The sequence below is a fragment of the Ambystoma mexicanum genome, unplaced genomic scaffold (genome assembly GCF_040938575.1).
Source record: "Ambystoma mexicanum isolate Mex_15411 unplaced genomic scaffold, UKY_AmexF1_1 Mex_scaf38, whole genome shotgun sequence".
Classification (NCBI taxonomy): Eukaryota; Metazoa; Chordata; class Amphibia; order Caudata; family Ambystomatidae; genus Ambystoma; species Ambystoma mexicanum.
In genome coordinates this window covers 1,001,208-1,025,263 of record NW_027182453.1, presented here as the reverse complement: position 1 = coordinate 1,025,263, position 24,056 = coordinate 1,001,208, and the positions used below count along the sequence as shown (strand labels likewise).

At 44.8% G+C, this 24,056-nt stretch overlaps 1 pseudogene; it reads right to left on the bottom strand.

Annotated features, from left to right (window-relative positions):
• Positions 1-24,056, bottom strand: part of LOC138559114 (zinc finger protein 585A-like) — a 473,907-nt pseudogene that overhangs the window by 400,595 nt on the left and 49,256 nt on the right.

The following is a 24,056-nucleotide window of genomic DNA, read 5'->3' as shown; positions in this document are numbered from 1 at the left end:
TCTTTGCGCCATGGAGAGTAGTACAAATCTTGTCACACCCAGAAGGCCAACTCTAAATGGCCTTGTAAAATTACAAAACACTTTTTCCAACTCCACCTACTCTTCTTCCAAACCTAGTTTCCTTTAAAACCCATTGCAAACATTCATACAGTGCATTCAGGAAAGCACCACTATTCCCATAACACTGGGATGACGAAGAGGAGAGGAGTAATGCGGAGCACAGGTATCCATGAGCACAGGCAGCGCTCTAGTGGCAGCAAGCGCACACCTGTGTCCTGTAAGGAAGGAATGGGTTCAAAGTAAGACAGACACAAGTGATCACAGTTCAAGGGTGTTTATTAAACTGCAAAAATGGGTGAAATAAACCCCTAAACTAAACCTAAATCTAAGTTGGGAGCAAACTACAACCATCAAACATTAACAATACAGTCCTAGTGGAGCCTAGTCACATAAAAAGGGCCTATACTAAATTAAAATATTGCCCATCCTTACCGCTATGCTACAAAATAGTGTTGGATAATGTTCACAAGAAAAAAAAGTGTTCACAAAATTATAAGTCAGGATGCTAAAGCTGGGGTCTCCCTTCCCCACGTTTTTAGCATGGGACAAGGCGGGACCCTTGAGCACAGCACACTTTAGGGGTTCTCCGGCACAAGCTTACAATTCCTTTCCACAATATAAGGGCCTTCTGTACCAAAGTCTCGTTCATGCAAAGTCTCTTGCTTTAGAGGGCCTGATAGTTATAGACACAAAACAAAAGTTCCTTCTGTTAATGTTCACATCGTGTGACTATTCTTCACCTTGGATCCCCCTCAGCCGGGCTCTGATCCTTTAATCAACATTAGCCACCCCCTCGATCAGGCTCAGACCATTAACTCACTGTGGGCATCCCTCAGTCGGGATCATACTTGTCATCACAATGTTCTCGGGTATATTACTATTTACCCCAATGCGCAGGCATCCCTCAGTCAGGTTCACGTTTGCCAATTATCACTGTTCACTTAGCTTTCACAACGTGTCAAAGACTTTCGACTGTACAAGGGATTTAGCTTGACCCTCGTATGACCACTTTGAAACTTCACGTTGGCCTCCCCTAGGCCATATTTTTTTTCCGGCACCTGGCAATGGGGAATCACTGGGGCATTACAGCCCTGGCTGTCCCTCCGTTATTAATGGTGCTGGTGCTACCGTCCTCCCCATTCCCATTGAGTCCTATGGGACCCGATGGTAATGGGGAATATTTTTTTTCCGGGCAGAAAAAAATTCGGCGCCAGCCGGCTACCGCCAGAGTCATATTGAGGCACATTATCTTTTTCACCTCAGAATTCATCCTTTTCACCTTAGAATTCATTTGTTTAGAGTGCGAGGGTCAGAATAGTACTTCCACACAGGATGGTTTTGTTTTGGACTTCTGGCACCGACAGATCCTTATTTTTGAGTTTAGGTAGGGAAACTCTACTAGTGCAGGGACAGCGAGGCCTTTCCCCAACACAAAAAGTCTTCAGCCAAAATCCTGTCCAACTCAGCTCTCAACTCTCACACTTTTGGCAGGTGTCACCCGCCTTGAAAAGGGCTGACTCACCCGCCAAGCCTCTTGTACGCCCATTAATTCCAATGGGCGTCTCACCCACCAAAAAACAAAATCGGGTGATGTTCACCCGCCTTTGCAACACAAATGGTTGAGAGCTATGCTAACTTGTGTCGCAGTATACTCCGCAGTTATCACAATTCTATGCAAAAGAAAGTTCATCCATCGCATTTGTTGTAAGAAAAGTGGCAGGTCATGCTAGCAAATGTTTATACAAAAACAGCAAATGTTGAATGTGGGTTTAATTCACAATTTTGTATCAATCCATTGATTTGTAAACACTTATCTTAATTTCCTCCATGTTTTCTTTAATGCCGATAAAGGGTAAGGTGTGGAAGGGCACACCCTGCAGATTTGAACACAAGCACCACCTCCTCCCTACCCCACATCCTCCATCACTACCACCTCCCACCACGTTCACCTCTTTCCCACCCATCCACTGAAACCATTACCACCTCCTTCATGTTACCCCACCCCCTCAGTCACGAGCAGCTCCCTACTTGATCACCTCTTTCCCACCCCCTTACCCCACCTCATCTGTCACTACCCACTCCCTCCATGGTAATAACAAGAAAGTTTAAGACAAACATTCCCATCACAGTGTCTCAAGTAATCAAGACTCTGGGCATGTATCTCGAACCTAGCCTGCCCATGGATAGGCAGGTCAATGCCATTGCATCCTCCGCAGCCTAGCACTCTAAACTGATCAATGCAATTAGGCCCTTCTTCTCCCAACAGAACTGCATGACCATCGCAAGGGCCATCATTGGTTCAAGGCTGGACTATTGCAATGCCCTCTTTGTTGGGACATCCCAGAAGAATCTGGCTAAACTCCAAATAGCTCAGAACAATGCCTTAAGGGCCGCAACAGGCATCTCAAGCAGGGATCACATTTCTGAGGTCAGGAGGCAGGTACACTGGCTACCTGTCAAGGAAAGGATGGTCTTCAAAACACTGGCCCTCACACATAAATGACTTCATGGCCTGGCGCCCCCGTACTTAGCACACAGGATCACCAAACAGACCTCCTCCAGAGCATCTAGTTCTGCCTATGCCAATCGTATCACTGCACCTCCCACACGTAGAGCATGTGCTGGGGGATCCAGTTTCCCAACCATGGCCGCAACATTTTGGAACACCCTCCCAGCCCCAATCAGGATGATTGATTTTCATGCAGCTTCAAAACCAGGCTATTTGTCTGAATGGCCCATCCCATCATGCTATGCATTCTTTTATCTGTGTTCTTCCTGTCGCTCATTTACGGTTTGTTCTGTAAAGTATTAGCCTGTAGCCAAGCAAAATGTATTACTCATTTCTCCATGGGCTGCACTCCTGTAAGCCTCAAGCAAGCTCTCTTACATGTCCTTATAGCGCCTCACTGCCTGTGGGATGTAGCACGCTCTACAAATCCAAAAATAAAAAATACATTTCAGCATAAATCTGGAATAGAGGTGGTCCCACTAATTAAAACAAATGAATCGCCTCTGTTTCAGGAGGCAGTTTACACAAAAAGTCAGGGAAAAAGATTTAACACCAATTGAGTTCCTAACAATTTATTTTTAATATGAACACAGTGACATATTGGCTGAAGCTCAATATTCATTTCATCAGCATTTCACTCCGTGAGACTGGGAGGGAGACTTTTACATTAGACATGTCAGTTTATCCAAGACCAGCTTTATTTTATAAACACTATTTCTGCTTGGAATTTAGAGAACAGCTGTGATATCATTAAACCCAAAACTCTCATTTCAGACAGAAAGGCACCATTTCATTTCCAAATTTGCATGACTTTTATTGTCTCACAACACAGTGCATATTTCTATTACATTTGCCCTTTCTACTCTATTCACAAAATGACACTTTTCTAAAATACATGTCCACATAATTTGACATCTTCTCTGTGCCCTGCTCATCAAACCAATTTATTTTAAGTTAGTGCTTTAATAGTGGGCATGCACCCTCCCTTGTGCAATCACACCCCCACATGTCGATCCCAGGCCAGGGAATCATCTACTAATCCTAAATGCTCCAACAGAGATAGGCAAAAGTGTAATACAGTACAGGGGATCCTGAGGAGAATAGAAAACTGTAGACCATGCTACAAACAGTGGAAACACTGCAGCATTCAGCAAGGATGGCACTCCTGGTGAAGCATGCATTTCTTGGAAATGGGTTTGAGTAATATTGTAGAGTCCAGTTTTATGAATGCCATTATCCATGTTTTCCCTTTGCAAAACAGTCTTTGCGCACATGTGTTGTGCCAAGCTTAGTCTAATTGCCATGTGAGAATATAGCCTTCTCCATTTTTATTAGTCAGGAGGGCTCCAAATAATTGAAATTTGCAGTATTTTAATCCCTATGTGTTGATGTTGCTAGTAAAATTACTTTATGGGGGTGTACATATGTAATTCCCAGTAAATTCCCAGTAGAGGCATTTCTAATGGATTCCTTCCTGCCACAGTTTACTCATTTATGATATCCATATCCCAGTGCAGCTGTTCTCTAGAAACATTTCTGCCATCAGGGAGCTTGGCACGGCTCTGTGCCTCTATGCATTTTGCACCAGAAAATACATTGAGGCCAGTGTAAGTAGTGGAGCCACACCACACCCCCATGACCTCTGTTCCTTTTTCCTCATTCATGATTAAACGTGAGCACACCAGAGACCAGATATCCAGCTCCATTCATAGTCATTAGTATGTATTGGTAAGCACAAGAACAATGTTATAAATTAGAGACACACCCAAGACTATGGGCCTCATTATAACTTTGGCGGTACAGTGTGAACAGTGCCGGTATGGCACCGGCACCGTTCACACCGTACCACCAAAGTATGAGTTTTACTCGCGGGTGCCCGACACCCCACCAGGTCTGACCTGGCGGCCTGTGCGGCACCCACGAGCAAAACCTGCAGCTGCACCGGCCCTGTTATTAACGGTGCCGGTGCATCCATGATCCCCATCTCCATCTCCATTCTGCCCTTTGGGGCAGAATGGGAATGGGGAGTGCAGTAACACTGCCACCCACGAATGGCAATTACCGGCCCATTCAACTCGTAATGGGCCGGTAATAGCCTATTCGCGGGTGGCGGTGCCGGCTGCCATACAGGCACGGCTACCACCAACCTCGTAATGAGGCCCTATTCTACTACACAGCAGAGTTACCAAGCATTTGCATGAAAGAGAAAAGTTGAAGAGGGGCCATTAAGAAATCGCTGCAAAAAGAGAGTATACAAATTTGACAATTTTTGATTCAGTGCTGGTAAATAAGACGTACCTTAGGACTAAACCAGTTCCCACACTCAACGCAGTTATGCATTTTTTTTACCTGCATGTGTTCTCTGGTGGCTAATAAGATGTGCCTTCCAAGCAAACCCTTTCCCACATTCAATGCACTCATAAGGCTTCTCACCTGTATGTGTTCTCTGGTGGCAAATAAGTTTTCCTTTCTGAGCAAACCCTTTTCCACATTCAGTGCACCCATAAGGCTTCACACCTGTATGTGTTCTCTGGTGGCAAATAAGTTTTCCTTTCTGAGCAAACCCTTTTCCACATTCAGTGCACCCATAAGGCTTCTCACCTGTATGTGTTCTCTGGTGGACAGTAAAATCTTGCTTTGTAGCAAACCCTTTCCCACATTCAGTGCACCCATAAGGCTTCTCACCTGTATGTGTTCTCTGGTGGCGAGTAAGATATCCCTTTGTAGCAAACCCTTTCCCACATTCAGTGCACTCATAAGGCTTCTCACCTGTATGTGTTCTCTGGTGCCCAATAAGATGTCGTTTCTCAGCAAACCCTTTTCCACATTCAGTGCACTCATAAGGATTCTCACCTGTATGTTTTATCTGGTGATTAATAAGATTTTCTTTCCGAGCAAACCCATGTCCACATTCAGTGCACTCATAAGGATTCTCACCTGTATGTGTTCTCTGGTGGCTAATAAGATGTGCCTTCCAAGCAAACCCTTTCCCACATTCAATGCACTCATAAGGCTTCTCACCTGTATGTGTTCTCTGGTGGCAAATAAGTTTTCCTTTCTGAGCAAACCCTTTTCCACATTCAGTGCACTCATAAGGCTTCTCACCTGTATGTGTTCTCTGGTGGACAGTAAGCTCTCCCTTTGTAGCAAACCCTTTTCCACATTCAGTGCACTCATAAGGCTTCTCACCTGTATGTGTTCTCTGGTGGATAGTAAGCTCTCCCTTTGTAGCAAACCCTTTCCCACATTCAATGCACTCATAAGGTTTCTCACCTGTATGTGTTCTATGGTGCCTAATAAGTTTTCCTTTCTTAGCAAACCCTTTTCCACATTCAGTGCACCCATAAGGCTTCTCACCTGTATGCGTTCTCTGGTGGACAGTAAAGTCTTGCTTTGTAACAAACCCTTTCCCACATTCAGTGCACCCATAAGGCTTCTCACCTGTATGTGTTCTCTGGTGGCGAGTAAGATATCCCTTTGTAGCAAACCCTTTCCCACATTCAGTGCACTCATAAGGCTTCTCACCTGTATGTGTTCTCTGGTGCCCAATAAGATGTCGTTTCTCAGCAAACCCTTTTCCACATTCAGTGCACTCATAAGGATTCTCACCTGTATGTTTTATCTGGTGATTAATAAGATTTTCTTTCCGAGCAAACCCATGTCCACATTCAGTGCACTCATAAGGATTCTCACCTGTATGTGTTCTCTGGTGGCTAATAAGATATGCCTTCCAAGCAAACCCTTTCCCACATTCAATGCACTCATAAGGCTTCTCACCTGTATGTGTTCTCTGGTGGCAAATAAGTTTTCCTTTCTGAGCAAACCCTTTTCCACATTCAGTGCACTCATAAGGCTTCTCACCTGTATGTGTTCTCTGGTGGACAGTAAGCTCTCCCTTTGTAGCAAACCTTTTTCCACATTCAGTGCACTCATAAGGCTTCTCACCTGTATGTGTTCTCTGGTGGCAAATAAGTTTTCCTTTCTGAGCAAACCCTTTTCCACATTCAGTGCACCCATAAGGCTTCTCACCTGTATGTGTTCTCTGGTGGCAAATAAGTTTTCCTTTCTGAGCAAACCCTTTTCCACATTCAGTGCACCCATAAGGCTTCTCACCTGTATGTGTTCTCTGGTGGACAGTAAGCTCTCCCTTTGTAGCAAACCCTTTTCCACATTCAGTGCACTCATAAGGCTTCTCACCTGTATGTGTTCTCTGGTGGATAGTAAGCTCTCCCTTTGTAGCAAACCCTTTCCCACATTCAATGCACTCATAAGGTTTCTCACCTGTATGTGTTCTCTGGTGGATAGTAAGCTCCCCCTTTGTAGCAAACCCTTTCTGACATTGAATGCACTCATAAGGTTTCTCACCTTTATTCATTTTCTGGTGGCTGATAATGACGTCCATTTGCATGATACAGTTATCAAATTCAGTGCACTGATAAGGTTTTATACCTATGTCCTCATGTGGGCAGAAAGTATGCTCTTGAGATGGCAATTGTTCCCACATTTTGTGCACGTGTAACATGTCTTGCCAGTTTATTTTGTCAGGTGCCTTCTCCTTAAGAGAAGCCTTTTCAATTAACCTTTTCCAAATTCAGAGCTCAAATGAAAAATACTTTTCTTACTGCACATCACACAGTCGGTTTCATGCTAGATATCCCTCTCCCCAGGATTTACAGAATGAACACGCTTGGTCACTGGATGTTACCACGAAGGGGTTGCATGGATGGAAGCCATCATGTATCAACAGGCTTCGCAGCCCAGTTCCTAAATACTCTGAAAAGGCAACTGGACCCCAAATTTGCGCACTTCTAAAGATGCTTGGAAATTGCATATTCCAAGAATGAGGCTTTTCACTGCGATAGTCCAGAGAATCGAACAATCACTGTTTTTGCTTTTCTGGGGCAGTCACCTATTAACATAAAAGGAGAAGCACATTATTAGTTTCAATACTTTCACAATCGCAGGGAGCATATTTAATAAGACTCTACTCAGTAGTAGTCATGTGAACACCTCACGTAGTAACTTATTGGACTTTCAAGTGCAATCTATTGGGGAAAGGCACCCTAATAGGTGGCAGAGAAGTGGTGCTCCAATGGGAACATTTAGTGGAACAGAGGTAACATGCAGCAGGAAAATAAAATTCATTTTTATTTAGAAATGTGTTGCATCCAAAACACTAGGGAAAAACAGGCTTGGTGAACAAACATTTTAAATGCATATTTTATATATTTATTCAGAAATGACTAAATTAATACATGGAAGCTCCCATTTTCCATACACAAATGATAAAAAGCAGGCGTTTGCCACCAATCGGACGTCTGCTTGACCAGTCCATTACGTAATCACTGATGACTTGTGTATTGGCCCAAACATGAATAATATAACCCAACAGCACAATCGAGGAAACAATGACAGAATCGTCATTTAAAAGGGAAAGCGCCAATCTCTTCCCATGGTGAGAATGGCACAGGCCATGCTGCAACTACATTCAAAACATTGACTTGAAACCTAGATAAACTGGAGATGAGGGATGGATTTGGAGTTTGTGTCCGAGACCAAAAGAATAAAAAGTGTATGAAAAAGACTCTGAACTCCACAATATCACCCCATTTGCCTTCCTAATTTATTTAATATAAATGCCCCCTTGCCAAGTACTAAATTTAATTGGCCAGAGGGATCCCACTTCCGTTTCCCTGTTCAAAATACAACAGTGCCATTTTCAGGAGGTCGTACACACTCTGTTTTACTGTTAAGGAGTGGGTGTAAATCGGTCCGTTACTTACCAGGCTCCCCTAACCTGACCCAGACCCCTTTTTGTCACCTTAGGTCCAATCTCAGCATGCCCTTGTACCCTCTGTGCTGTGACCAAAAACTGCTTCCATCACATCCCTGGTAACTAATGGGGATGTTGCCCCATCACCATTGATATCCACAAATTGATGCCACCATTTAGGGATTACACACATTATTCCCGTTGATCTACTGTGGAAATTCTACTCTACCTACTCCAGGGGAATCTGCTCAACATAATTCCACAGATCCATGACCTAAAAAGGATGATAATTCCAAAGCCTGCATCTCTTGCAACCCATGTGGCAGCAACCCTGGAATAAGATGTATGTACGTGTGAATAGTATGCATAGTCACCCCAACTGTCCACCCGTTTGTCAGACCTGCAGGTAGTGTGTGTCTGGTGCAGGTAGTGTGTGTCATGTGTAGGTAGCTATTGTCAAGGGTTTTGACCAATGTCGAATTATTGGACTGGATAGATGTGGGGATGAGCTGTCGCCGCCCATCATTCTATCCCAAAACAAAACTAAATCAAAAGACTAGCAGGGCCTGTTAGATCAAAAGCGCCTTGAAATCACCTCTGTTTTTCTGAAGTGCAAGCTCAAAATGTCCATTTCGAACATTGCAAGATAGCTAATACAGGAGACTTTTGTTCAAAAATCCGTTTTTATTGATGTCAAAAAGTTGCTAAAATCATGGGCACAAGACCACTCTCAAGATTCAACCTCTTGTGGGGTGTTCCACGTCACCATTCTACTGTCAGGATGCCCATCAAAACAATAGCAAAATTCTCCTGTCAAATTCAAGACAACTCCTAAAAAAATAGTTGCAGTACCGACAATTTCCACAAGCCAGCGCTAGTGGTCTAAACTACGACAGGAGAGCTGTCTTGCAGAACTGTGCCTTGATTAAAAAGAGTCTTAAAGTTCAAAGAGATTGAATTCTGCCTGACAACTACCCCCGAAACTTGATCAGCAGCTGTGTTCCCAGGCCTGGCTGCTTTCTGCTGCCCCTGCCAAAAGGAGATGACACCTCTCTGATTGAATTAGGGAAGTGGCACTTGGGGACTGCAGGAAACTAAACAATGCACTGTCCTGGGCTCAGGCAAATGTTATATTAGGGGGGTCGTAAACGGCTTCCTCCTGGAAGGAAATGGGAGGGGCAGTGCCTCTGGGAGCCACCTGAGCTGGAGGCGGGGACAGACAGAAGCTTCCCATGTGCTTTGAGAACCAAACCACACCCCTCTGGGCCAGGGCATAATTTTAAAAAGATGGATAATTCATATAACGGACTTGTCAAAATTATATAATTAATACCATTATTCTTGTGATTTTTCTGTGCACATTTTAAAAGGTGTTGGGACCCTGTGGTATGTTCTAGCGAGTAGTAGCAGAAATAAGGTTGTTACTCCAAATGTATGAATGTTAAAAATCTGACACTTTAGCATCTGAAACCCATATCCCTTGTGCACATTTGTGTAAAATCTGGAAAAGTTTAGAGGTCGTTATCTGGATGAAAAGGGCAGAATTCTGTCAAAAGTGGACACAACATCTTACAAAGACAGGGATTGGATGGTTTGGTGCTACAGAAAATATGTTAACTGGACATATAATATTAGAAAAATGGTACATAGATAAATGTGTATTTGGATCAAAAATAGATTTGTGTGCAATTTGACAAGGGGAGGATCCTCTGACCATAAACCTACCTCATCACTATGACTCACAACTCAGTTCCCCCAATCAAGGGAGAGAGGAGAACTGGCCAATGATAAGTTGCAAAGGGCCGGCTTAGTTATGCCACGCACACACCCATTTTCAAAACACATAAAAAGAGACTGCTTTGGACAGGCAAGGGACTCACTCTCAACTTCCTTATGAAGCGCTCTGCCGGACCAGACAATATCCAAAAGGACCATATCTAGAACTTAGAATCCAGACTTCAGAACTTGTAGCATTGAGGCCTCAACCATCAGTTGAATCCATTTTCAGCAGGCCTCAAAATCTTTTGCAAATTATTCAAGCAGCCGGGCGAGCTGTTTGATTCTGGCCAGAACCCTGGGCCAGAATCATATCTGAACCTGGAAGCAGAGCTGTATCCGGACCCACAGACCTGATCAGAACCAGAGACCCAGACCAGAGTGCAGAGCAGAGCTGACCCAGAGAGCTGTGAGCAAAACCAGGCAGAGACCGTCCGTGGCGAGTGAAAAAACCTGTTGACCAGATCCGTGACGAGGCCCATTCCTATTTTAAATTATAGTGCGAGTACTCAGCCAGAACTGTGTAGAACCCATCTCTTAGTTAAAATAATCTAATTCAAACTATTTTAACCTGTCCAAACTGCATAGAAATCTTGTGTTCCCTTCTGTGATCTCAAACCTGCAAAAGTGTCATTTGTCATTTGAATCTTACTTTCATTTCGAGAAACTACCTCCACAAAAATCTCTATAACTTTTGATCCGTTCATCGTAGGAGCGTGATTAAACTTTCATCGTAAAGCTAAGATTCTAAGCTTTCCAACGAGCCTAGAACCTCTTTCTACTCCTTATACTTTCTCCGTAATTACGCTTGACGCACGCAACTAAATTTGCCGCGATTTGACATTTTGCTGCGAATTGAAAAATTAGCTCCTGTCAAAACAGCCGTCTTTTTGCTTCCTTCCCTGAAATCCGTTTCCAACCTGATAATCCCTCATTAATCATTGTAGTGTGGACCTGAACTCCTTCAAAGCATCTCTCACTCACCCTGAACCTCTACAGCGAATTAAAATCATTTTTAGCATATTTCACTTCCTTGCAAATCACCTGAAAGTATTTTGCCTGTGTTTCAAAATCATCCCTGGTGCTATAAAGCTTGCTAGGGGGGGGGGGGAGGGGGGGGCTGAATTCGTATTGTACTGTGATTGTATTCCTGAAGACTGTGTGTGTTACTTCCATCTCCTTACTTTGCATAGGGGAGGGGGGGGGAGGGGGGTAGGTAGTGAATCGCCACAAGGGGAAAAGTGAACATATTATCTCTTGGGAAACCATATCAGTTTATTTATGTACTGCATTTTTCCCTCATTGTTTTCCTTGGAACCATAAAAGTATTTTTCCGCCATCTTATCCTTCCTATACTGACTCCTCACTGATTGGAAAGAGTGTCTAATTGTAACATTACCCATTGTTGATCAACATCATATTCACAAGTGTGCTATCAAATATTAATTTCGAAAAGTGTGATATATAGATATTTAATTTTCCAATAAATCTTTTAAACTGCAAAACAAACCTACTTCTTGGCTCAGTGGGGTCAGGGGGATTCTAAGAGAGGGGTGTTATACAAGGGTTTATCATCCAGGGTATAACTTGCTATAAAAATATATAATTAAGGGCTTCCCTTGAGCAATCCCAGACAAGGCACTGACTTAGTGGGACTGCTTGATTGGAGTCATTAACACTACCACCACAGTATATGCGAGAACCTTTGAGCGTTCCAGTATGGGAGACAAACACCAGTTTGAGATGACACGATTAAAATGCTCCATGTTTTGAGTGGATAATCCTTAGACGACAAGCTCTCCCTAATCTGTTCTCAGGTGCGTCATCTGTGTAGCCACCACCTTAGGCTGTGCGAGTTTACCCACCCTCCAGAAGCAACACCCTTTTTTTAGGCTGTCAAGGCCGACAATATTTAACAATCTTGGCCTAACCATATCCTTGTGTGGCGCATATCAATCTTGAGTACCCTTAAAATCCAATTTCTGGGCTCCCCGAATGTTGATCCATTTATCTGGCCACAATGTACTATAATAAGCGATTGCAATAAAAAGTAGAATGCCCTGCTGTACCTCAACAACCTCCAACCTAGTCTCTACATGCATGCTTCTGAACTCGCTTAGTGGAAACTAATAAAAAAAACTCCATAATTCAGGTTCTTTACTAAGAAGCAGAATGAGCCAGAGTCCTGCCCTTGACCCAGTCCCCCTCCCAACATAGCAAAGTCCATTGATCCATTCATGAGACATATCTTTATCATCTTCCTCTACCAGAAATGTAATGCACAGGTTTTCCCAGATCCTTGCATTGTTTCACAAGTTGGTGAACTGCTCTCAGCTGGGCTGTCAGGAACCTACAGCTGAACACTACCACAAGTTGGCAATGTAATTCTAGCAGGAGTAAAGGTCCTCTGCCTCCCTGCATCATTAATATCGCACCAGCCTGCTGTGATACCGTGGATAACTTTGCCCGCCTGTGCTTGGTCTATTAAACAGCACCTTGCTGCTGCCTTCAGCGATGCCCATCTCTCTGTACTCTAGTGCCTGATCGTCAATGCTTCCTTTTCCCAGGACGTCTGCCCATTGGACCATCCCACCATGGTAGGGGGAAACCTGCAGGAAGCCTGAGCAACGGGTTGGTGGGAGATCTCTGGAAAGCCTAGATATGGATTGCTCATTTGTTCTCTCCTTGGCCTCACAGGTGTTGTATTGTGCTGTTGCCTTCCACAGCCCTTCTACTCTGCATGCATGAGGAACGAGGCACACTCCTCTCCAGACCAGCTGATCCAGGTCCACTTGCCTTTCTGGCATTCCACTGCCGGGTAGTGTTGGAAGGTTTAGGAGTCTGTGTAGGCTCACATGAGATGCCATTTTGGCAAGCATATAGTCTAAGACAGTGTATATGCAAAGCTATCATAGTATACAATAAGTGGCGAGCACCAACGTTACTTGAAAAACTAAAAAACAAACTGGGGTGACATCTGTAAAGCAAATCACATTAATGTTGGTCTCAAATTAATGTATTCTATGCAAATGGACTCCATAAATTTGTTATAAGCAAATCTTACTCCGTTGGCCAATTGTTAGCTAAGCCCAAATTGTCTGGTTATTACACAATCTATTACTGTTGTGTGTTTATGTTAGAAATACGCAAGATAATACACATTTACTATAACCTAAAACCCCACAATACCTCAGTTTTTTGTTAAAATCATCCATTTTAATTGATACGCACTACAAAAGGTAAACTCAGAACAAAGATCGACGTACCTCGACGCCACAGGTCCACCAACCACTTGTAAAACACAAAGTCAAGACACCTGCATTTATCCTGAATGATTCAATGATCTTTCTTTAACAGAGAGGGCCCGAAAGCCTCATTTAATCCATCATTCTAGGATGAGCTGGATCAACCCTAACTTTCTCAAAAACACACAAACTTAAGGTTAATCAAATAATGCCCAATATGTCAGCAAACCTCTATTACAAAATTACATATTTTATTTTACAACAAAACGATGTTAACAAAATCTCAACACTTCATATCATTCAAATACCACAGGAACCCATGTGTGCATCATCGTGCCAACTGTTTAGCATAAACAGTTGGAAATCTCTTGGCACGATTAAATCCATGCCTGCCCGAAATCTCTTCTCCATCCCCCGCCCTGACCTCCTTCACTTCTCTCTTGGATCCCTATTCTCCCTCCTACCCACCTTTCCCACCCTCTCCTTTCCCTCTTATGTCTCCTCCTATCCCCCTTCAAACTTCATCTATATTCCCCATGTTGACTCCCTCTTCTCTTCCCTTACTCCTCACCCCTCCCTTCACCTTTCTACTACCTAGGTAAATTGCTCTACATATTGTTTCCTTGGTTTGTTTCACGTTTGTAAATATGCTTCTATTTCATTCTTTTTTGTAATCCTGTTGTAATAATGTAAAGCACTTTGGATTAAAGCGCTATATAAACCTTATAAATACAAATAATAGACTTCACTGCAAATCAATGGACTGTAGTAGGGGACCTTCATCAGGACAAAAACAAGCATTGGCAAAACCATTCGTTATGGCTTTTGTATGGACAAGGGCTCAGCATTTACCAGTAGCTGGGAATAAGATGATAATGGCTAGAAAATGGCGCGAGTACCTGGCCATATGATGTCAGTGTGTGCGCGCCAAATGTCTATCCTATACACAAGCCAAAAGTGTTGGCTTTGCCAGTGCTTTTTTAATAAAACTTCAATGCAAGGAACAGATGTGAGGAGACATACTGCTTATAAAATCGAGCAGCTGAAGGCACACACAGTGATGGTATCTTTATTACACCAAAGGTTCCTTTACAGCTGCAATTGAACCATTCTCAGATACAAAATAACAATGGCAGGCCCTACATTCACAGCATAACGTTTGATGTTGCTGCTAGACAGAGCTAATTCAAATAGGTTTCAGAAGGATGTGTTTTGGGTGGGGAAGGGTGGGTAGTGAGTGGGAATGGCCATAGAGATTGGCCTGGCAATAGGCAGTCAATTGAGTCATTAAAATGCCAAACACAGACAAGCTGTGTGTCCTTCACTCCTATCTGATCTCCCTCTTATCGATCTTCTAAGGCAAAACATTTGGCTTCTAGCACCAGCTAATACCCAAAACTAAGAAGGGGTGTACAGATAACATGCAATCATCTTGTCACCCTCCTTTAGTAATGAAAGGGAAATAAGATGGTCGGTTTTCACAAAATGATTGTTCAATATAGGTAAAGAAAGAGAAGTTTTTTTTCTTAGAGGAGAGAGCTAGTCAATAATTAAAGTGGTATGCATAGTTTGCTAATGAGGTGCTAAACCTTTAAGGTTTTCTTCAGTTGTACAACTATTGAATAGTCAAAGATGATCGTTGCACGAGACGAGACGGAGGGCGTGCTATAAAAGGGCAAGGTGACCTTCTTGGTGTTCCAACCGCATCGGGAGAAGTACAGAAAAGCAAACAGCTTTTGGGTAGTACAATTCTGTTTACAGGTATTGGTATCCAATGGAAAGTTAAAGACAACAGGCGGTCAATTCAAATGGAAGGCACTCAAATCATTATCAGGTATTGCACAATTTGGCACGAGTTTTCCTTGCTGGAGCCTTGACACTCCTTCCCACGTTTGGACGCCTCTCACCCTTAACTAGTCATGGTCGCCATTGCTGAGAGGCGGGGGACGATGCGAGAAAAGGGATGGCCTTGAGGGGTCAGGAATAAGCCATTTTTTCTTGCGCGAACCGAAGCACTTCCACTGGCTCCCAGTTGCTGCAAGGATTAAATTCAAGACCCTCTGCATGTGGTATCAGGTAACATTTTCGCCACCAAAAATATTGCCGTACATATGGTCGTCGGGAAAGGCCATAGGCGATATTTTTGGTGGCGAAAATATCGCCAGCGGGGGTTCCGGGGGTGCCCCCCGCAGGGTCCATGTGTTATTTTCACGGCAAAAATGCGGCGATATTTTAGCATTGCGATATTTTTGCCGCGAAAATATCACATGGAACCCTGCATGTTCCACGAGGCTTTCTGGGGCCTGTGACCCCACTACATCCAACACTCTCTCTCGAAATACCTACCTGCTAGAGCCCTTTGGTGACTGAGCTCCAACTATCCGCAGATCAGATGTTTCTCCAAGCAGAGAGTAAGGGGAAAGAGCTCTCCTCCACAGGTGGCTTAGGCTGGAATGGCCTCATGAGCTGGATCTCCTTAAGTTCCGGAAGCTTCTCAAGACCCTCCTTTTCTTCCCTCCCTCTCCTACTCCCCTACCACAGTGACTCAAGTCCTTCCCATTTCTCCTCTCCCCAGCCAATTTTACCCCTCTGCCCTGGTTACTTCAGAGTCTTACAGGGCACTAGCACCCCCCTTCCCCTTGTCCAGTCCACCCATGCCCTTGTTCTCCCCGGACCCACCACACCCTCCCTCCCTGGTCCCCCCCCGCGTCCGCCTGCATCTGCACATGACTGGATGGCCATTCCTTCCCTCTCCCTTGCACTTAGCTTTGTTCCCCTTCTCTTCCCCTGTCCTCGTCACGGGCCCAACTGCCCTGTTCCAGCACTTTGCCCCTCCTCCTGCACTTCTGGTTACTGCACTTGCATGATCTCAATGTCACATGGCCTAGTAAGATCACTTTTCGTCTCCCCTGTTTCCACCCCACCCCCCAGCCTTGTTGCACCTCGAGACACTTGTGTATAGGCGCATTACAAATAAACAATATCTAGAGCTACTGATTTGCTGCCGCTATACTTACAGTTACATGAAACTACACAGGGAAATATGATACCCCGACATAACCAGAACAGCCAGGCCTGTGGCTCAGTGGACTAATGCATCCACTACAGGGGCCTTTGTTTGACCTCATGGTCACAGGTTCGAATCCTGGCAGGTTCCCTCAGCCCTTCTTCCTTCCGAGATCGATAGGAGTACCATTAAGTTGGGTAAGGATAAACAACTGCTATTAGCGCCAAGATGGCCCTTCGGGGGTGAACGTGCGATTTATAAATACACTCGTTATGTTACAGCGCTATACTTAAGGTTACTTGGCACTACATAGTGAAATATGGTACCCAGCATAACCAGAACTACCGAGTTGTGTGGTGGGTCGGAAGGAGTCGGACACACTGAGGACATTATTCAATATCTTTAATGAAATTATAAATAAAAGGCCCATCTTTCCCTATTGCAAGAGGGAACACTCTACTCATCTAAAGGAATGTGCTAGTCAGTTGTCAGGAAGTCCAATGTAAACGTGTCCTCCTTCCAAACTATCTGCCCCTACCACTATATCCAATGAATTTAAATAGGCCAGGAGAGTTTCTTATATTTGCCTGGTCTTCTCTTCAGATGGTCTCTTTATTTATACCTTTTCTCTGTGGTACAGATATTTCTTGACATAGTCTCCTTGAATCGTCTCTGAGATCAGTTCTTAGTTTTTGTGCTTTCTGTGGTCCTATATTTAGAATGTTTTCTCTGGCAGTGGTTCCTCACATTCTTGTCGTCCCTTGTAGACACTTCCCAGTCTCTAATATCAGGCTTTTGCGAGTTGAGGTTGTTAGGGAGAATTCTCTGTTTAGGCTGAATTTCCTAACCTAGTAAGTCCCCCAGCAGCTTTGCTGGATTTCTGGAGTTTTTTTTTTCTCCTGCCAAGAGTGAGACTCTTTTCTTCCCACTCTTGGACATGATTTGAGGTATTCCTTTGACTTTGTATGTGTTTTATGGGCTATGGGGTCTTTTACTCCATAGGGTCTCATGTGTTTTTGTGATATGTGTTACACAGCACCTTCCGTGCAGTAACACAGGGGTGTCGTAGCGACCCCCAAACAGACTCCATACCCTGGGACTGACTACTGTCTCCCAGGGCATGTAAAGTCACCATTGGCTTTACTAGACCCAAATTATTAACATAACCAGTACAAACCATCTTATAGTGGACGTACTGGTAGGGGCAATTTGATTGCCCCTGCATCTGTTGTTCGAGGGGGTACTGTCCCGTCCCCCTGAGAGAGTTTTGGCTGGTGGCAGTGGATACTACTTTTTATATTCGACCGCAAATATATTCCTATGGGATTTTCCCATTGTTCGAGGCTACCACTTTTTAATATATAATTAATACAGCCTCGAACATACCGCTGGTTTATTTAATTAATATTAATTCACCGGTTGGTATTTTTTGCCAGAACTCTATTCTAAAATGGCGATAGTGTTCGCCGCTGTAATCCTGAAACCAAGGTTGAGCTCTGTGTTCCACTTTTGGCGGGCTTCTCCACAGAAGCCCTCCAAAGTGGTGCCACTCTATCTGGGTACCACAGGGGGTGTGGGAAGGGGTTTAGGCACCCTGGACTGAGTAGCCTCAGCAACTCAAGTCGCACTCTTGTGTGATTGGCCCAAGTGGTGAGCCGCCCGGCTCACCACTTAGCATGTTTGATTGACAGCTAGGCTGCGTGAATGGGGGTATGCTGCATAAAACCAGGGCTTTGGGGACTGGAACTTCAGAAGCCGCCACGGGACCTGAAAATCCGAAGAGGGAGAAGCTGAGCCGACCTGCAACGACGACACCACCGGTGGAGCCCTGCTGAACAGACTCACCACTTCCCAACGACAGAGGAGATCTCCCTGCTGGAGAGTCTTCTTCCCTTGACTGGTGGGCACAACCAGTTTCCACTCCTTTTTCGCAACACAGGACGTCGAGTGGTCGAATTGCCTGTGCTCTGCACCCCGGCAACTGGATAGCCACTTACTTCTGACCCGCAAATTGCAGGACCGGTCCTTTTTGCTTGGGAACTCCGCGGCTGGTTTCTTCACTGGCAGTGCAACAGACTCCGGCTCTCCTCCACGTCGAGATCCTCTCTCCCCCCGGACGAAGCCCCGACTTGCATCCACTGCCAGGAACAACTGCCACCGCTGGAGCATTCTCACCATTTTAAGGTACCGTGTCAGCCAGGCCGCCCTTTCTATAGATTGCTACAAGGTGTCAGTAAATCCTTAACCTTCTGGACTGTGCTGGCCGCTTGACCATCTAACTGGTCCCTTTTCTTTGGTCCAACTCCTTTCTGAACCTTTCTCGAGACTTTTGTGCACTTATTAACCGTATGATCTTGGACACATTTCGCACTGACCCTCCTAAAGTGGGTCCTGCTTTTGAACTTTAACTTCACGGTTTAATCCTGCCTTTTCCTCGTACTGTGTTCGCTTGAAAGTGTTGGGACTTGTTTCATTCTATGCTTTGCCTTTCTCTCCCTTTTAAAACTGAAGTATTAGGGTGCCATCTGCGTTAAGCGCTCACCGCTGTCTGAAAATAAGTGGTGCTTTTCTTAAGACTTGTCTAATACCCGTTTAAGGGAGTGTATATTCTTTAGTGACTTTGTTTTTGAACTGCTTGATATTAGTGCCAGTGTGTTTTACTAGATGTGACTTAAATAAATAATTATCTCTCTTTTACACCAAGCTCTGGTCAGTGTTTGCTTGTACTATTGTGTTCATTCGCCCTATTGTGTATGCTGTGTATACTGCCTAACTCATCTTGAGAGAAGTCTGGCTGCTCAGCCACAGCTACCAGGTAAATCTGGGTAGTACAGACTGCTACCAATTGGGTTTACTGCCAACCACCTGTAGTCTTAAATCTTTTGCAGTGGTCCCCAAGGGAACTGCACAGGTTTCTGCCTAAGAGGGGTATCTTGACCCCTTATCAGGCTTTCCTAGTTATGAATTGACGGTCTAAAACTCCCTCCTCTTTCATCCTGTTCCTCCTAGGGGGACTCGCTTCCATTCTCTGTGTGTTCCCCCAACTGGTTTGGGCAATGCCCTTTTATATATTCTTTTCACTTCTCTTGTTTACTGGCTTCTTTTTACTATTTTGTCCTCAGGACTGGGACAAGATTCTCTCATCTGATAATAACCCTCTTTCCTAACAGCAAAGTATAAATTAGTTTTAAATAATTGATTAGCAGAGCAGCCTTTTCTAATATGCTAAGTCATTTATAACGCACCTGTACACAAGGGTTTCTAGGCACGAAAAGCCAAGGCAGAGAGGACAAAACAACAATCTTACTAGGCCTAGTGTCATTCAGAACGTGCAAGTGCAGGGGGAAGGGAGCAGGAGAAGTGCGAAGGGGGCGGGGGACGAGGGAAGAAGAGTGCAAGTAACTAGTAAGTGCTGCCAGAAAGTGGCCCATATGTGCAGGTGGTCAAGAGACTGTAGGGTTGCAGATACAGTCCCTTAAGTGGCTGGGTAGCCCGGAGGTAGTGCACAGGCAACTGATCATGCAGGAGCCACTGATCATGCAGGAGCCTGAACCCGTAATATCAGTGGGTGGCCAGGTAGCCAGTATGCGCAGCAGTTGGGACATCAGCAAAGGTGAGGCAGAGAGAAAGCGGACGTGTACCATCCCCTTGTCCGACAATCCCCTCCCATTCGTGTTGTTAATCAGTCCTAGGAACCGCCACTTAGCGGGACACAATCCAGGGACTGAAAGTGACCACTGCATCCACGACACCTGGACCCTCTGCAACCGAATTAAGGGATCCCAGTGAATTTATAAACCCTAGTGGTGGTTCTTAGCTTAATTGGAATAAGGGGGACAAGCTTGCATATTAATTATACTGCGCACACACCCATAACAGGGATTCAGGGGCGGAAGGAAGTCACCCTACCTCTTCCTTGCCCTATCATGATTGGTGTAGTTCTAGCCAAGGCCCCAGATGCTTTTTTTTTTTAAAGGATTAAGGTGATTGCTTTTAATGGAAAATATAAGCAGTAAAACATCTGCTTACATTGTAAAGAGCATGGGCCCCCCTGGACATCCTTTAGGCCCCACCAAAGGAGGGGGGGGGACTTGTAGGTGGGGTGCCAGAAACAATAGGTTTACTGAAAGTGGGGGTGGGAAGGGGGTAAGTATGAAAAAGTTTGAAGACCACTGCACTAGTGTGATCAGATTGGGAAAGGACGCTTAATCTCCCACGCTTCACTGGAACAATATACTCATCTGTTGGCTTTAAAGACTCTTGACTCACTACAAACATATTCTTCAAATTAAAGGCCACTGGTCTACGTACCTTAACAGGCAAAGGCTCCGTGCTAGAGGGTTTAAAGGCCACTGGTCTATGTACCTTAACAGGGAAAGGCTCCACGCTAGAGGGCTTATGTGTATGATTGGAGGGTTTACCATGAATGGCTGAGCCCACAGAGTCTGCCCGGAAAAACTGTGACACTCCACTAGGTCTTTGTTAGCCACAATGTATTGCCTCTTGTATAAGGTTTAACAATCACCAAGAGCGAGCATAGTGATCACTGTATCCTCAATCTAATTATTGAGGGATTGGGGAGAGGTTAGCAGACAGGAGATGGTTGGAGACTGTTGGGAAATATTTCTCTGTACTGTACCTTTCCTTACATCTTTATGGAACCCCCAAACCTTTTGCTTTATTTTTGATGCTCACTTACTCTTTTTGCAGTGCAGTGAAGCCTTAAGCTTTACTGCACTGGCTTTCGCTCATATGTCATTGGGAAACAGGCATGTCCTTCAGGCTGTTGGTACTGGAAAACGTTGTGCCTCATTAGGAGGAGGGCGGTAAGGGGTTAGCGGCGCCGGTGTAGGTGCCGGAGCCGTTAACCCCTTACCGCCCTATTACGAGGACTGCTCACGGAACCCGCTAAGGACGCCGCCCAGCATGCTAACAATGGGCCTGTCATTAACGGCCCCGTTGTTAGCATGATCCCCATTCCCATTGAGCCCTTTGGGGGCTCAATTGGGAATGGGGGGGGCGGGGGGGGAATGTACCAGGTCCGAGTTCCCTGACTGGGGAAATACCAGGCCCTCCAAGGGTGGAATGGCCCAGTACTTCCCCATTCAGGGAACCTGGACCCGGTACCCGGAATGGAGGTAGACGATGCCGCAAAAAGCGGCGTGGTTACCTCCTTCCTCGTATTGAGGCCCATTGTTTCCCATAGTCGTGTTACAGTGTTACTACTTTTGGTTACTTTATCACTTGTGGTTAACTTTTGTACAATTCAGATTACACTGCAGTGCAATGGGGTACACTTTTTGGTTTTGCCCTAAACTAACACTCAGAGGATTTTTGGTTACTCTAGGTGTGCTAAAAGGAATGGTGGCAGCAGTGACTTTTTCCCCACTTTGTTGGACTTTTCGTTTTAGCCTTACCACGTTTGGCTACTAACTGTGGCTAGTGTACAAACATGGCCGTGCCACATGGTTTTTCGCTTGTCCTTCGGCCATCTAGTTCTTTAGCCTTCTTCCTGGTCTGTGAGGCCAGGGAAATCCTAAGCACTCCCAGTGCCCGGGAAGCAGAAACTTTTGGCGGGCTACTGGTTTGCTGGCAGGACGTGGGCTGGGACTGTATGACTGTATGGCCCCAATCCACAAACTGGTTTCACTGTGTCCGAGTCATATGCATGAGTGTTGCAGCCAGTGGTCCTGATTGGACCACTGGAAGGGTGTGTGGGCTACTTCCGTCTTTGGCTAGTGAGGGCAGCTGCTCTTACCTGGCTTTTAGGATAAGAATGAAACTCCTGCATCAACTCTACAGAGATCCTGGAGAAACCTGAAGGAGGCAAGACTTCTATCCAACTGAGACCTGCGAAGAAACCAGAGACCCGTCGGAAGGAGGCCTGTCTACCAACTTATGCTGCTGTCCCGGAGGAGCGCTGTCATGCTGAAGATCTTCAGCAGTCCTGTGAAGGAGCTGCGATCCTGGGAGTGGAGGGAACATCCATTCATGATGTCTGCTCAGTGCCCTGCAAAGAAAAGTCTCCGGAGGTGCCCCTGAACCATCATGTAGCTGACCAGCTCAGAGTTTGGGCTACTGTGCTCCCGCTGTCACTGTTCTGTGTTTCGACTTGGAACTTTGGGGATCATCAGCTGGCCCTACAAAAACCGCCTTTGCGTAATCTTGGCGTCCTAGCATCAAGGGGAGTCCCTTTGTGTCGCTGTGCTGACCACCGTCCAAAATCACTTACCTGACTCGAGTACAGTCCTGAGAGGGGTCCCACATTGTGTTTAAATACATTCTTCATTCAAGAGTCCTTGCAACAGTGAAAGACACCAACCAGAGATCAGCTAGAACCTGCAACCCCTGCGAATCGAGGACTGCGACTTCGGTGGGAAAAGCAACCTCAGGCCCTCTTCCTTTGTCCTGCCAAGTCTGGGGAAGAATCGGGAGTACGAGGGTAAGTTACAGAGCTTCTTACCTACCCCTATACTCCCTTTATAAGACTATGAACTAATAATAAACCTTTTTTCTAACACTATTGGCGTTGCCATTGCTTGCGCAAGACTTCTGAAAGTTGGGGCTACTTCTGTTAGCTAGTTTAACTTGTACTCTGACAATTAGAAACCTTCACTGGACCCCAGAGACCCTATCTGCATTTTCTCCTGCCTCAAAGATGCTGTGGAACTTGACCTGAACTATTGGGCAAAAGACCCCAGACAATTTAGGGCTGGACATTTTTAGTTAAGGAACATTCTCTGTGGACCTTGAGTGCATAAATATAACCTTACCTTTCCTTTGCAGGGGTTATGCATATTTTGCCCTCTGATAAGTCAATGTATATATGCATCTATTTTGCTAGTAGTCATTTTTCTATAGTGTGTTTTGGCCAATAAATAATTGTATTTTTATACATCCTGCCTAAGTGTATTTGTGATTCCCATTGTGTGAACTCCTTGTGGACCGTTTACAAGCTCACCACCTTGGAATAACTTATCCTGTCAATGCTACCTGAACTGGTTTGGCTAGAGCTCCCCAGAGTTGTCTGTCACAATATAGGTTGGCATTCTATACATCCGCCCACCAGGCCAGAGTATAGAAAATCACTCCTAACAGTGGCCTCGACATACATTGTGGTGGAAATAGGATTAGCCGGTCGCACAGAAACTTGCAGAAAGTACACAATCTTGTCAGCAATCTTAGCACCACTGACTGGGGATCAGTTTGGCAGCCTATCGGTGGACGTGACGGAAGATCGGTTAAGAGAAACAGTGGCAGCAATACAGAAGGGTAGCTTTATAATATCATCCACAGTCCCTACTCAGTACTACTTCCATAAGGAAGTCAGAGACGCGAAGAGGGAGATGCGAAAGGCCAATCGGGGCATTAAGCGCAATACTCCTATAAAGTACTTAAGCGCAATACTCCTATAAAGTACTTAAGCGCAATACTCTTATAAAGTACTTAAGCGCAATACTCCTATAAAGTACTTAAGCGCAATACTCCTATAAAGTACTTAAGCGCAATACTCTTATAAAGTACTTAAGCGCAATACTCCTATAAAGTACTTAAGCGCAATACTCCTATAAAGTACTTAAGCGCAATACTCCTATAAAGTACACAGAGATCAAGGTGATCAGGTTGAATAAAAGCAAATACAGGAGATTTAATCAATCATGACCATAAAAGCTTTATTTTGACATA